This window comes from Rhododendron vialii, chromosome 8a (genome assembly GCF_030253575.1).
Source record: "Rhododendron vialii isolate Sample 1 chromosome 8a, ASM3025357v1".
In the NCBI taxonomy this organism is placed as follows: domain Eukaryota; kingdom Viridiplantae; phylum Streptophyta; class Magnoliopsida; order Ericales; family Ericaceae; genus Rhododendron; species Rhododendron vialii.
Window position 1 is genome coordinate 11,504,932 of NC_080564.1, and position 13,684 is coordinate 11,518,615.

The following is a 13,684-nucleotide window of genomic DNA, read 5'->3' on the forward strand; positions in this document are numbered from 1 at the left end:
TTCGGGCTGAAAAGGCATGGGCACAACCGGCCTGGGTTGGTTTGTTGAGGTTATATGGTCGGTGGGGTTGAATATAGTGGAGTTAGGGTTGATATAAGTGGAGCTGAGGGATATTTGGTTGATGTGGGGAGCAGCATTGTGCTTTGGCAGGGAGTTGGAAAGGATGTTTGGCTTTTGGGTTGGTGGAGGTGGAGTGTGGAGAGTCCCTTCATCTATGAGATCCTGGATCGCATGTCGGAGACAGAAACAGGAGTCCGTAAAATGTCCAGCCCCTTGGTGGTAGGCACAATAAAGATTGGCTTTGAAGTTGGGCGAAGGGTTCTTAGGCAGAGGAGTCGGATCGAGAGGTTTCAGATGCCCTGACTGGATCAATTTCTCCATAACGGACGACAATAGAGCTTCAAATGCAGAGAAACTGCGGGGCTGATTGCGGGGCCGGTTATTTTGAGGGCCTTGCACCTGGTTAATCTCAGCGATTCGATTGGTCGCATTGGAAGAAGAGGCGTTAGTGCCGCTGGTTATTGTGTTAGAAGATGTCCCACTGCCAAACAACGCATTAGTGTTCCCTGAGTAGACCCGAGGCTTTGATTTCGGAGGGTTAGAGGACTCCCCTCTCGACAGAATCCCACTTTGTAGCGCATCCTCGATAGCCAACCCAGATTCGAAGAAAGTATCAAAGTTCGAGGAAGCTTGGACAAGAACCAAATGCCTAGCATAATCGAGCTGAAGATTACGGGAGATGATTCGGAGCTGATCTCTTTTGCTCGGGCGATCGGTCATCTGAGCAGCCTTCGTCCTCCATCTTTTGACAAAATCCGCGAAGGATTCCTTAGCTTCCATTTTTGTGGACTCGAGCTCTCGGGTTGTCATCTTGAGTTGGGAGTTGTAACTATACTGCGATATAAACGCAGCACCGATGTCTTCCCACGTCCTCCTTTTAGCGATGTCAAGCGACAAAAACCAATGAAAAGCGGGTCCCGAGAGAGTCTGAGGGAAGAGCTGGGACATGGCCTCGGGTTCAACAGCCAAGAGTTTCATGGCAGCATGGTAGCCATAAAGATGAGTCTTCGGGTCACCACTCCCATCAAACTTGGCGAGGTCAGGCATTTTGAACTTGTCGGGATGCTTAGCATTGGGATACAAGCAGAGGCGATCTAGGTCAATTCCCCCAGCGCTGATCTTTTTGGACTTGGACACAGATTCCTCCAATTTGACGATCTTTGCCATGAGAGCAGTCATGTTAGGGTCTAGAACGGGTCTTGCCACAGCGAGATTCAGATTCGCTGCCTCCGGGTGAGCCTCTCTCGGGTTGGGCTGAATTATGATCCGCCCTGCATGGTTGGGGTCTTCAACAAAGATTGGCTCCGCATGGTCATCCTCATCGACCTCGCCTCCCGCTTCTGCAGCTGGCGGAAGACGAGTGTTGATAAGGTCATTGAGCCTAGTGAGATTTGCATCAGTTTGAGCACCCCTTTGCTGCATGGTGGCAATGCTGTTCTGAATGTTCATGAGTATGGTTTCGAGACTCAGCGGTTGCAGATGATCTGCCATAATGGAGGTTCCGGATGAACTTGACGAGGACGAAGAGGTAGGTGACGCCGGAGATTCAATTTCCTGGATAACCGACTGTGATCCTGGCTGTAAGGCGGCCAACAGGGAACATGGAGAGTCTTCCGTTGTGACTGACTGAGCTTGCAACCTGACTAGCCTTTGAACCGAATTCTGATGCAGACGTTCCCAAGTGGGTTTGGCTTTCTGCCTCGATACTTTCCTTGGCGGCACAATGGTTCAGAATCCTGCTTTGCTTTGCTGTAAGAAAAGGTTCGATAAGGGCCCTGCAGCAACCTTACTCTAAACAAAAGACTTAAAGTGATAACACAGCCATCGTCGTCGGTGTCGTCCCTAGACTCTAAGACTACAGACGAGTCTATCTCATGATGTTCGGACGCTGCCAAAATCCTCAGATTTCTTTTTGAGAGTGTATCGTTGTTTGAATCAAGTAATACTAAGAGATGTCAAAAACAGTCTAAGCCTTTGACTTTTCCGTTCTTGAAGTTTCAACTTTGAACTCGGGATAACTCGGGATGGATGACGTGATACCTTAACCGGGGTGGCGTAGGCGACACCGTGCCATAGCCTGAGCGGTGTACGTGCTGCGCACGATAACCACGGTGGTATAAGCATCACGATATCCTCTCCGTCGTTCTTTGTTTTCTGTTTGAAACTTCAATTGGGTATATAGACAAGGACTTAGAAAATCTTGATTTCCCAAAGTCTTGCTGATCCTAGGACTTTGAAAATTTGATAACACGCACCGTTTAAGATGCATGACTCTTCATCGGGCCTAGCAGTGTCCCTATAAGCATGAGAGAGACTCGCAAGAGAGAGACAACCTAGAAGCCGCCTTAAACATGCCCCTACGTAAAACGGTATGTATGTACAGTGCATGCGATAGGGAAAGCAGTAACACGTAGGTAGTATATGGGGGGTTAGATGCAAGTAGATCTTACCCTGTAGGTACCTGTCTTAGTTTGGAGAGTTCTAATGCTTTGTATATGTAAAGGCCGGTTTTGGCTTGTAACGGGTTCCTCGGACTAAGGCCAAAGATATACCTCCCGTTGCCCGCGAAATCGCAGAGCAACAGTCGAACGGTAGAATGACCCATCATCGTCGGAGGTTGTTGGTCATTCGGGGTCCCCGGGCTCCGGTAAACCGTGCCGGATTGCCAAAACGATCCAACGAGGCTTATCCCACATCGATGCAAATGAGAATGCTAAAAGTTTGATTAATTGAAACAAAATCGCAAATTCGCAAATGCCTTTTTCAAATTTGGCTCACTTTATTTAGTCAATGTTTAGAAGAAATTACATGAGAGAACAATCGGAAAAGCCCCAGATCGGATTGGCCGGACACGAGGTCCCGTTAAATCACCATTCTAACCTTCGCCAGCGCGAAGCTCACCGTTTTGACAAACTTTTGTGGGATTGTTCTTAAGTGTATTAAAATCTAAGTATAGACCAATATTGGTTCGATCCCCAGCAGAGTCGCCACTGTGGGCAGCGTGCCCTTGGAATTTCCGGATTCCAAAATGCAAGGGCCCAAATCGAGGGAGCGCGAGCGGGGAAGCAAGCGCTCGCAAAATACAGAGTCGCCACTCGGGTTTTGAAGGTCCGACACCTAAGGAACCGTATTTCGAAGCACTTGCCGCGCTGTTTGATTTGAAAAAGTTAAGGAACCAGTCCGTCGTAACCATATCTGAGTTCAGGAGCCAGGTTACGAGAGGGGAAGGGTTTTATGGCACCCCTCTCGTCCAATCCGGAGATCGGTCTCTACTTAGGCATTTGCGAAAATATTTGTTTGCGATTCTGTTTGATTAATCAATTTTTAGCCAATTAGGGCGGGGGAACAGTTAATCGGGGATTTAAAACTGTAACAATTTGTAGGATGTGATAGATATGGCGTGGATAGGCGAGATAATAAGTAATAAATGGAATGAAATTCGAAACATCGATCAAACATCAAGATAGTGCTGTGTATGACTTTGGCACGAACAAACGGCCAGCTTGCATGCGTGAATCCATCTGCATGCAAGCAAACCATCGCGCGACAAAGCCATACACTCACGCGAGTATTGATGCCTCACCAGTGGTTTGAATTTTACCCCCTTCTGGGCTCTGGAAGGACTAGCGCTCACCCAGGTGCAAACCAAGCAGTTTATAAGTACTTGAAAGTAAACAATATTACAACAGACAGATGAAATACTATGGAAACATGACCCCTAAACAGTGGGGGTGACTAAACAGAGGCCAAGGCCAAGTTGCTCATGCAAGGGCAGTCCCTGGGAAAACAGAGAACCATCGTGCGAGGAAGTGAAACACGCGCGCGATTGTTCAGACTGGACCTCCAGGAATTGCTTTGCATGCTTAGGGCTCTGAGACATGTTCAAGAGCATCCCAAGAGCATTCTAAACCAAGTGAAGTTGTAAACTAAGCTAAACTATGATTTTTAACATGCAAAGCAGTGAGCTAAAACTTTTAAAAGACTTGAAAGTGACAATGAACACGACAAGAAACTTAAAGACCAGCATCCCTTCCCCACGTGGTCCAATCTCGTGCAGACAGAACTGTCGCGCGAGTGAGCGGGACCATCGCGCGAGGGAGTGCTTGGCAACGGCTCTTGAAACCTTGCTAGCTTTAGGGCCAGAACTGGTATTGATTACTAGCCTTGACCCTGCTAGCCCCCCTTAGGGGTTCGAACAGTGAGCAGAAAGGTATTATACCTTGGCTTGAGTGTCTTGATAATGGCTTGAATGAGGTGATGTGGCTTGGACTGGGATTATGTGGGAATGGGTGTAGTATGAAGTGCTTATGCTTGTGCTTGGCTCTTTTTCTTTTAGAAATTTCTTGTAACCCTTTGAAATGAAGCATTGGGGGGGGGTGTTCTTATAGAAGGAGGAGTTGGTTGGTGGCTAGACAAGGCCATGCAACCAGCCAACAAGGCTGGTCATAATTGCTTGGTGGAGAAGTGGGGTGGCAAAGGTGATGGGAGAATGGGGTAGAAGTGGTGCAAGGGGAGCCCCCCAGAACGCTGTTCAGTTGACGAAACGGGGTTCATAGGCCTGTAGCCCCCTGATCAGCACACAATCCGAGTGAAAATGACAGGTGTTGACCATCGCACGATGGAGTGGATACGTCGCGCGAGTGTCAAACAAACCCCGCGAGGGTCAATAGTCAAAAGTTTGACCACCACCTGGCAAGTGAAGCATCACGCGAGGGTTCTAGTTCATCGCGCGACTGTTAAAACCTGAGGCCCAGGTTTGGATTCAAGGGTTTTCAGGGCTAAGGATGGGTTCCACACACGCCAAACTCAAGCCATTCCATGTTCTCAAGACTGTTTTCGACCTGATTCATCATCGGGGAAACAAGAAACCGAAAAATGAAGTAAAACGATCGGAAAATCAGATTGGGGTGTCTACACATCTGTGAACGTTATGCGTTCATCGCACTCATCATTCTCTCGCCCTCTCTTGTTTCCTAGTCGCATCACATGCTGATCGTGCTTGAATTGTCTTTGTAACAGCCTGACCTCATTTCTCGTATAAGGTGTGGCCAGCCCATGTATCATATGGATTACTCCTTTAGGGTTTTGCTCGTAACCCAATTCCATAGCTTTCCCTTTCTCCTTTGGATCCTCCTGAATAAATTCCTTGAGATAGCCTCGAGAGACCAAATCATCGAGGTGTCTCCTATACATCTCGCAATCCTCAGTCATATATATGGCCCCAATCTTTATGGTAACTGCAGTGCTGATTCGTAGCATGTTTCGCATCCTTGTCTCCACCTAGACTTGGGGGCCATTTAAAATATGGCTGATTCTTTATTCGATAAAGAATCCTATAAATTGGTTCCCTCCAAACCGTAGTGATGGAAAAGAAAGATTTGGGGTCAGGAACTTGCTTATCCTTGTATGACTCTTTCTTAGCCTGCCCATATTCCCTTCTCTCTCTATAAGTTTTGGGCTCTGGCTTATCCACCTTTTTGACAGGTGCCTTCGGCTGCTCGGCAACAATCCTGCCATCCTCACGGAGTATGTCGTCTTCCATTCTGGCATGTTGCTCTATCCGTTCCATCAGTTTAGCCAACGTGGCTACTGGATGTTTATTCAATGAACATCGCAGCTCTCCCCGAACAGGCAAACCAGTTTTGAAGGTGGCAATTGCATACTCCTCACTGCAGCTTTCAATCTCGTTGAAAGTTTCCCAGTACTTCTTTGCATAATCCCTGATCTGCTCGTTTTCCTCTTGTTTCATGGTGGAAAGACTCTCAAACGTCTTTGGGGCTTTTCTGCTTGTCAAGAACCGAGCAGTGAATTCCTCGGCCAACTGCCTCCATGCTCGTATGGATCGTGGGGCCAGTTTATGAAACCAAGCCAAAGCCACTTTGCCAAGACTAGAGGGGAACATCTTGCATAAGATGGCATCATCCCCCTCGTGCATAAACATAGCCTGTTGATAATGCTGTATGTGAGCCACGAGATCCGTATTTGCCTCGTAAAGTACAAATGTACCGTGCTTCGCTCTGCTCGGCAACCTAGCCTCTTGCAGCCTCTTTGCAAAGGGGGAGGCTGCAATATTACTTAGGGCCCTGCGTGCTGCTTCTCGTGCAGTCACCGTCCCATCCTCGAGCTCTTTAGATTTGTGAGCCGTAGCTTTGGCCCAATCAGCATCTGGTCTTTCGTACCTATCTCGATGATGTTTCCTTGTCTCCTCCTCCTCTGGGGTGGAACTTCGATCTCTGCTCCTTCTTTTTCGTGAAGAAGCCCTTCTCTCTGGTGTTCGGCTTTTACTTCTGCTTCTCCTTTTCCGTGGAGAAGCTTTGTATCGCCCTTTGTTAGGACTCCTGCTCGTTCTCCTTCGTGAATTAGTCTGCATATGGACTACAACAGTCCGTTCGTCCTTCTGGGAATTCCTACGAGAAAGTCCAGAATCTTTTGGGTGCTCTCGTACCCGCTGCAACTCCTGTATCTCATACTCTTGTTTTCTAATTAAACGGGCATACTCCTTGATTTCCCTTCTCTTTTTCTCAAGGACATCGTTATCATTGTGTATACTTCTTGAATGGGTAACGGACTCATCTCTTCGATGAGACTTACTCCTTCTCGTGGAGCCAGTAGCAGTTTTATCTCCTTTTTCTTTGGAGTTATCTCTGTCATGTCTACCAGTGGGCTTTCTCGGAGCGCCTTGGGGGGATTTATATCTTCCCCTACCCAACTGGTCCTTCGGACTAAACGGAGTAACTGGATCTTCTTCCATCATGATTATTTTTCTGAAAAATTGTTCCTTTCCCACAGACGGCGCCAATTGTAGGGGGATGAAAACAATTGATGCTTCAGATCACCTTGGATTGCAACGGCTTATTCGTGCCTTTTCACCGAAACCCTAATTCGTCGTCTGAACCCTAATCTGCAAAATAGACAGGGGGTGAGTGCACCTTTACCTCTCGTGGCAAAGGCCCTCCGATGGCAAAGTTAGTATCACGTGCTAAAGAAACCCTAACTATCAATAGGAAGATATCGAATAATGCAATGTATTGCGTACCTTTTTTCTCTAGGTTTACCTCATATTCATAGATTTGCTGATGCTTGTTGCTCAAGCATCCCTGTTGCCATAGGATTCCCATCTCGTATAGGAAACCCAGGATATCAAGGATCCTCGTTTCCTTTATCAGTTTATTAGAAAAGAGTCCTCTTTGGATTCTTTTCCATAAAGAGCCGAACATCCCATTCTCATTGGGTATCTTTTTCAGATCATATATTCTCGGGATCTCATCCCATACGGGACATGACTACTCTGGAATCTTCTAGAGTATTCCCTCTGCTCCTTTTCTTGATTGGAGCTCTTTCCCTGTTCGGCTTTCTCGTAGCCGAACAGACTGCCTGGATCAGTTACTTCACATGTAACTGGTCCTTTATCAATTATTTGGACCATTGCCTTTCTAAGGAGCTCTCCTCCTGTTCGACCTTCTCATTGTCGAACAAGCTACTTTGGACTAGTGACTTCTCATGTTAACCGGACCTTGAGCCCGTACAACCTTCCTGGACCAATGACTTCTCATGACACTGGTCCATATTGCCGAACATTGTCTAGCACGATGACTGTTCTGTCTATATTCAAACTATGGTCCCACATACCATTTGTTCGGATATCAATTGCATTGCTTTCAATCCGTCATCCCTCGTATCACGTGCTTGGTTCTTACTTCATCTGTTCGGCTGTATCATAACCGAACAGTCTGCTTGGACCAACTACTTCACATGTAACTTTGTCCAATGTAATCGGAATGTCTCTATCTGCCGAACAGTCAGTTTATACCCATGACTTCTCATGTCATTGGTCCTTATCGCTGTTCAATGCACTGACCGGGGATCGGTCATGTTCAATTTCTCACGTGTTCTTATACACCACGTGTTCGGCAACTAGATGTACCTGTTCGGGAATACCTCCCTACAATGGTCTTGTATAGCCACCCGTTCCTTGCCTACCTGCGAGGGATGGGGAGAAAAATATGACACGTTGATCGCGTGAAGATTTGGTGAAGTATTTTTATTTTTATTTTTGTTTTGTGAGCCAGCCAGTACTAATGTCTTTTGTGCTTTTTGGTAGTTGGTGCCTCATTCTTTTGCAGGGTGCAATGACATTCACGGAGGCCAAGCGACAGGAAATTCCTCGAACATCGGCCGAGGTCATGGTGGTTGGCTGCCACCCGTAGGTCCATTTCTTCTCCCTTGTGCTTTCTTTTGCTGTGTCTCCATGCTCTGGAGACATAGCATGTTTCTAGCTGGGGGGAGGGTGTACTTTGTACATGTTTTTGTGTGTTGCTAGGGTAATTTTTATTTTTTTATTTTTCAGGGATACGGTTGTTATGCTTGGTTGTATGACTAGGCGAGCATGTTAGAATTAGCTGAGTTATTATGCCTGTTTAATTCAAGTTCATGCATATATTTGGTGCCATTTGTGAATATGTTTGTACCGTAGATGACGTTGAGTAAGTGTCCCCACGTAGTTAATGGTGCATCCTGATAAACATTCCTATATTCTTTGTTTTCTTTTTTCTCGCATTTGTGGAAAATAGTAGACTTTTGTTTCACAATTGAGTAGCTATATGTTTTGCATGCATTTGTGAGAGTTGGTAATGTGCATAGGGGATTAGACAAGGCATTTTTGTATGATTAGACCACATATGAGTCCCATTGACCAATCTTAAACCAGTTTGAGTCAGTTCTTGAGTCTAGCCTAAGAAACCGGTGTGTGGTATGGGTTGGATTGTAGTTGGGGAGTCTAGCTTTGTGCATCATGGGTCTCTTATTGCATTGGATTTGGAGCATCGTTGTCGTTGGAAGTGAAAGTGAAGAAGTCTTGACGGGTGTCATGTTTTGGAACTAAACCCAACCTTCAAGTCAAAAAGCTAAGTCAAAAAAAAAAAAAAAAGGAAAGGAAGAAAAAAAAAGAAGAGAGCATGGAATACAAAGGGAGTTGAGGCAAGTTGGGAAGAATCAGCATCTGCTGGCACATCAGAATAAGTGATGGTATGATCATGTTATAAGGCTGTCCTCAGCTCTGTATCAACCGCCTTAGCTTCCAGACTTAGAGGTCAGCGACAACTTTGTCGACAGCAGTTCGGCTTGATTTTGGATTTCCGTGATGCATGAGGCTAGGGTGGTGATATCATTTTATGTGTTGTTTTGGGTCGTTAGTGTTGGTGGACTATTTTTATTTTCTGTTATCTCATGTAGGTCTGTAATAACTATTGTCGATGTTTTATTTTATCGTTTACACATGGTTTGGTTGGCATCAGTGGGTGCATGGTTGGTAGCTAAAGGTAAGGTGGCGGCTAGTCTGGGTAGATGATCTTACGCTACTATAGGCCACCACCTAATTTTGCAGCTTCTCTTTCGTTTAAACCTTGGTCATTATAAGCCTAATTAAGTCCTTAGTGGATCTTGTGCACGTTGTTAAACTCTCGTTCATGCATGTTTTATATTAATGTTGCTCATTTTGTGGGATCGTGATTGTATATATTGTGCTTTTATTCTTTGTCAGCGTTATCTTTGATTGGCGCGTGGTGGCCATCGTTTCGGTCCCACATAGTTCGCCAAGCGCTTTTTCATGAGATGTTTGAGTGTTCCAGTAAGTGAGTGTAGCATCGTTGCCTTCGTGGGGCCTTTATCTCTGCATGAGTTTCGGCGCTAATTTTGTTCACCTTTTTGCCAAGGCATGCATGTGTTTGAGTTGCAAGTGAGCGAGAAGGCAGAAAATCTCTTGCCCGCCTAGTTATTGTACAGCTTGCATAACCTCTGTATCATCGTTTGTGTCTTGTTAGTATTTCTTTTGTTACTTTTCTCTTCGTTCGTTACTAGGGACTAACAACGCTCAAGTTGGGAGGTATGATAGGCGCGTGATATTGTAGATATAAGTGCCTAAGTAGGGCATATTAGCGCATTAGAGGCGCAGTTTATTCCATTTTCCACTTGATGCCGTACTTTGTATTGTTTTGTGTTTTTGTTAATTTCACAGGAAAGAAGGCGGCTTTTGCGTCAAGTTAGGATTGCAAGGCCTTGAGGCCGTGTTGGACGTCGCTGTGGAATGCCAAGAAGAAGGCGTGAGGCGTCGGGTGACGTGATGAGGACATCGGGTGCCAATATTGCATACAAGGCATGAAAATCTCCCTAACATATAGCGGTAGGGCTACAACGCAAATCTATACCCCTACGGATAGCACTAGCCGCGGACTAGTGTGTGGACCGGTGAAACGCGTAGGGCTACAGCTCTCTGTTGTAGGGCTGCCGAAGGCAACAACGGGAAAACAATTGTATTTCATTATTTTCAATTCCAGACTTCGGGGATTAATATAAATACCTCCCTGAACTTTGTTTTTAGGGTTCGAACATTACGTAGCAGTTTTTTCTTACGTTCTTTTCCTACCAGAGCTCTTTTCTTTTGAAATTTTCAAGTTTTGTTCAAGTACTCGCACTTCGGTAACTCGTATTAATTTTCGTCCTTCTTAAAGTTGTTCGTTGGAACTTGTTTAATCTATTTCTTTTGTTTGTTTCGTATTCGGAGGCATGATTAATTCTAGGGTTTCTTTCTTTTTATTTTTAATAATGAGTGAGTAGTTTTTCTGAGGTTTGGTCGCTGGGTAAAGGCGCGCCGCGACCCAATTAGGATTCGTCTCGCAATTTTTCGCACATTAATTTAATTAAATAATTTAGTTGGTGAAAACTACGTCTGTTGGACGAATCCGAGGCATTGCCAGGGCTCATGTGAGCAGGAACGGGGGTAAATTTAACTATTTTTTTTAGAACCTTGAAAAGTGAGCAGATTTTGATTGGGTAGCGAGCGTCGGATTCCCTACGACCGTGCCTCTCTTTTTAATCATTTGAGCAAGTTATCTGTTAGTTGTAGTTAATTAATCAAATCGACAAGGGGTGGCTACCTAAGAGCTAATTTTAATACTATAACCCGAGGTTCCACAGCACACACATCACCGTCCTTAGTGGATTCAACTCCGGTCTTACCGGATATTGTGCTAAGTCGGTCTCCGCCCTACGCTTGGGGCAACCCATTAATTTAGGACTAGGAAATCGTCAAGTAGCCAGCTGAAAGTTGTAATTGAAGTACCTTATTACTCTACTACACGATCGAGTTCTTTAGACGACGATAATTCGAAATTGGGCCCAATGTGTTTTCTGCAAATTCATTGTCGAATTGGGCCAGAGGTAGAAAATAGTTGTCACTCACTTCAAGGCCCAATGAATCCTACACTATTGATTCCAAACTGCACTCTTCCAATTCTGCCTCTTTGTTCCCAAAAATTCCTTCTGGCATAATTGAGCCACTCTTGGAATATGTGTTTGTTTAAAATCACTTTCACGCTTGTTATGTTCCCGGTGTAATTTTGTGCGGCGTTACTAGAAAATATGTTAGAGTTGCTTTTCTGAAGCTCCCACTGATATGCCACCGGCAACCAAATCATGGATTATTTGTGGGGCTGTGGGCAGGGACGACATTGGGGATGGATCTCGTAGAGAAGGCTAGGTGCTGCTTCTAGGGGATATCTTTCCCTAAGTCTTCTAAAGAAATGACCGCTATAATTTTTGGCCCTGTTTCAAACTCATAGGCTCATTTTAATTGTCGGGAATATTGTGTGGGCTATTGGTTCCCAGAAAAAGTGAAGTGAGGTAGAGTGTAGGAAAGGTTAATAGACGCGACCGTTGACCGTTTGACTAGCCAATGGGCATGCGACATGTGTAATTATCTTTCGCAGGGTTGACGGTTTGACCGACGAACCCTGGCTCGCCACGTGGCGCCTCAGTCACGTGACATGTGGCCCCACGCGTGGGAGCCTTGTGCTACCCATTGCTATGCTGCACCCATGTGAAGGTCGCGAGCCTAGAATCCTCCTCTAAGGAGAGAACTCTATTTACACAGGAAATTGCTTGGCACGGTCCCAATCTAATGGAGATGATAATGCAGTTTAACCAAAATACATCAGCAACTTGCCCAGACTTTAAAGTCTGCTCCGACCTTTAGGCAGGACCCAAGGGTACCCTTGAGGCTTGGCAGCAGTACATGCGCGACCGAACATATCACAACTTTGCCCTACAGGAATGAAAGGGATCTAGAGGCTTGGTGGCTATAAAAGAAGAAGAGAATCTTTGCGAATAAGAGGATACGCTTACCGTCATACTCGCGGTCATCGCGAGGGTAGGGACACCTTGGCGGTCAGAAGGTATGGAAGAGACACATGTCATTTTATCAGTGCACCACTTGGCGCTTGAGCATTAGCTCGTGTGGTCTATAAATATGAAACGTCTCTTCATCAAATCTCAGAGACTGAGCTCATTGTGAACATTCCCTAGAGAGAGAAAGTTGGTGAGCACCGATTTTAAAAGAGGTCTTATCCTCTTTTCAGGGGCTCTATTGTCTTTCCTCCTTGGGATCTTGGGTTAGGGTTTCCACTGCCTAATTCTTCTCTGTTCACCCCTGCTCTCTTTTTCACCCTTCTAGATCACTCCTCTCATTCCTTTCCATTGACTATTCCAACCTCTCCGACACATCTATTCCTAAGGGATATTTGTCCATTCAGATTTCGGACCTATCCTACATTGGCGACTCTGTTGGGGAGGTTGCTTAGTTTATGGTTAGCTTAAGAAGTGGTCTAGAAACCCCAATTGTTCAACAACCTCCAGCCCGCACACCAGTAGCCATGGCGGAAAATTTGCCCAATACGGGGCCGATCTTGGGAGAGGGTGACGGCTCTTCCACTCAAAGGGAAGACGCCACCATGGATGTCCTTCAGGCAGTTCGAGATGGTCAAAATCAGATGATTACTGCTATGACAGCCCTCACGGAGGCTATCATTACAGCTCTGCCAGCGATGCAGGTGGTACCAGTAGTACCACCAGTAATAGCCCAGGCGCTTGCCACCAGAGAGGTAGCAAACCCAGTAGTAGCAAACCCTGTTCAAAATCCTCTAACGGCTGGACCGGCCCCTGTTAAGGGTACCGGCTCAGTCCATCAGTAGCCTCTCTTGGCCGAGAACAATGGCCAGTCTCAGAATCAATTCCTCACTGCAGCCGATGTTTAAGCCCTCCTACTCAAAGAAAAAACCAAAGCCATGCTTCCTTCCCTACCCAACCCCGATATACAACCCCCATACCCCATAACCAATGTAGGATAGGTCCGAAATCTGAATGGACAAATATCCCTTAGGAATAGATGTGCCGGAAAGGTTGAAATAGTCATGGAAAGGAATGAGAGAAGTGAACTAGAAGGGTGAGAAGAGAGCAGGTGTGAATAGAGAGTGATTAGGCAGTGGAGACCGTAACCCAAGATCCCAAGGAGGAAAGACAATAGAGCCCCTAAAAAGAGGATAAAACCTCTTTTACAATCAGTGCTCACCAACTTTTTCTCTCTAGGGAATGTTCATAATGAGCTCAATCTCTGGGATTTGATGAAGAGACGTTTCATATTTATAGACCACACAAGCTAATGCTCGGGCGCCAAGTGGGGCATTGATAAAATGACATGTGTCCTTTCTGCTCGGTGACCCATTGTTCCACCAACGCCTTTACTTCTTCCGCCGATACCGAATCGTGATGGCATCTCCTTTCCCTATGAATTTCT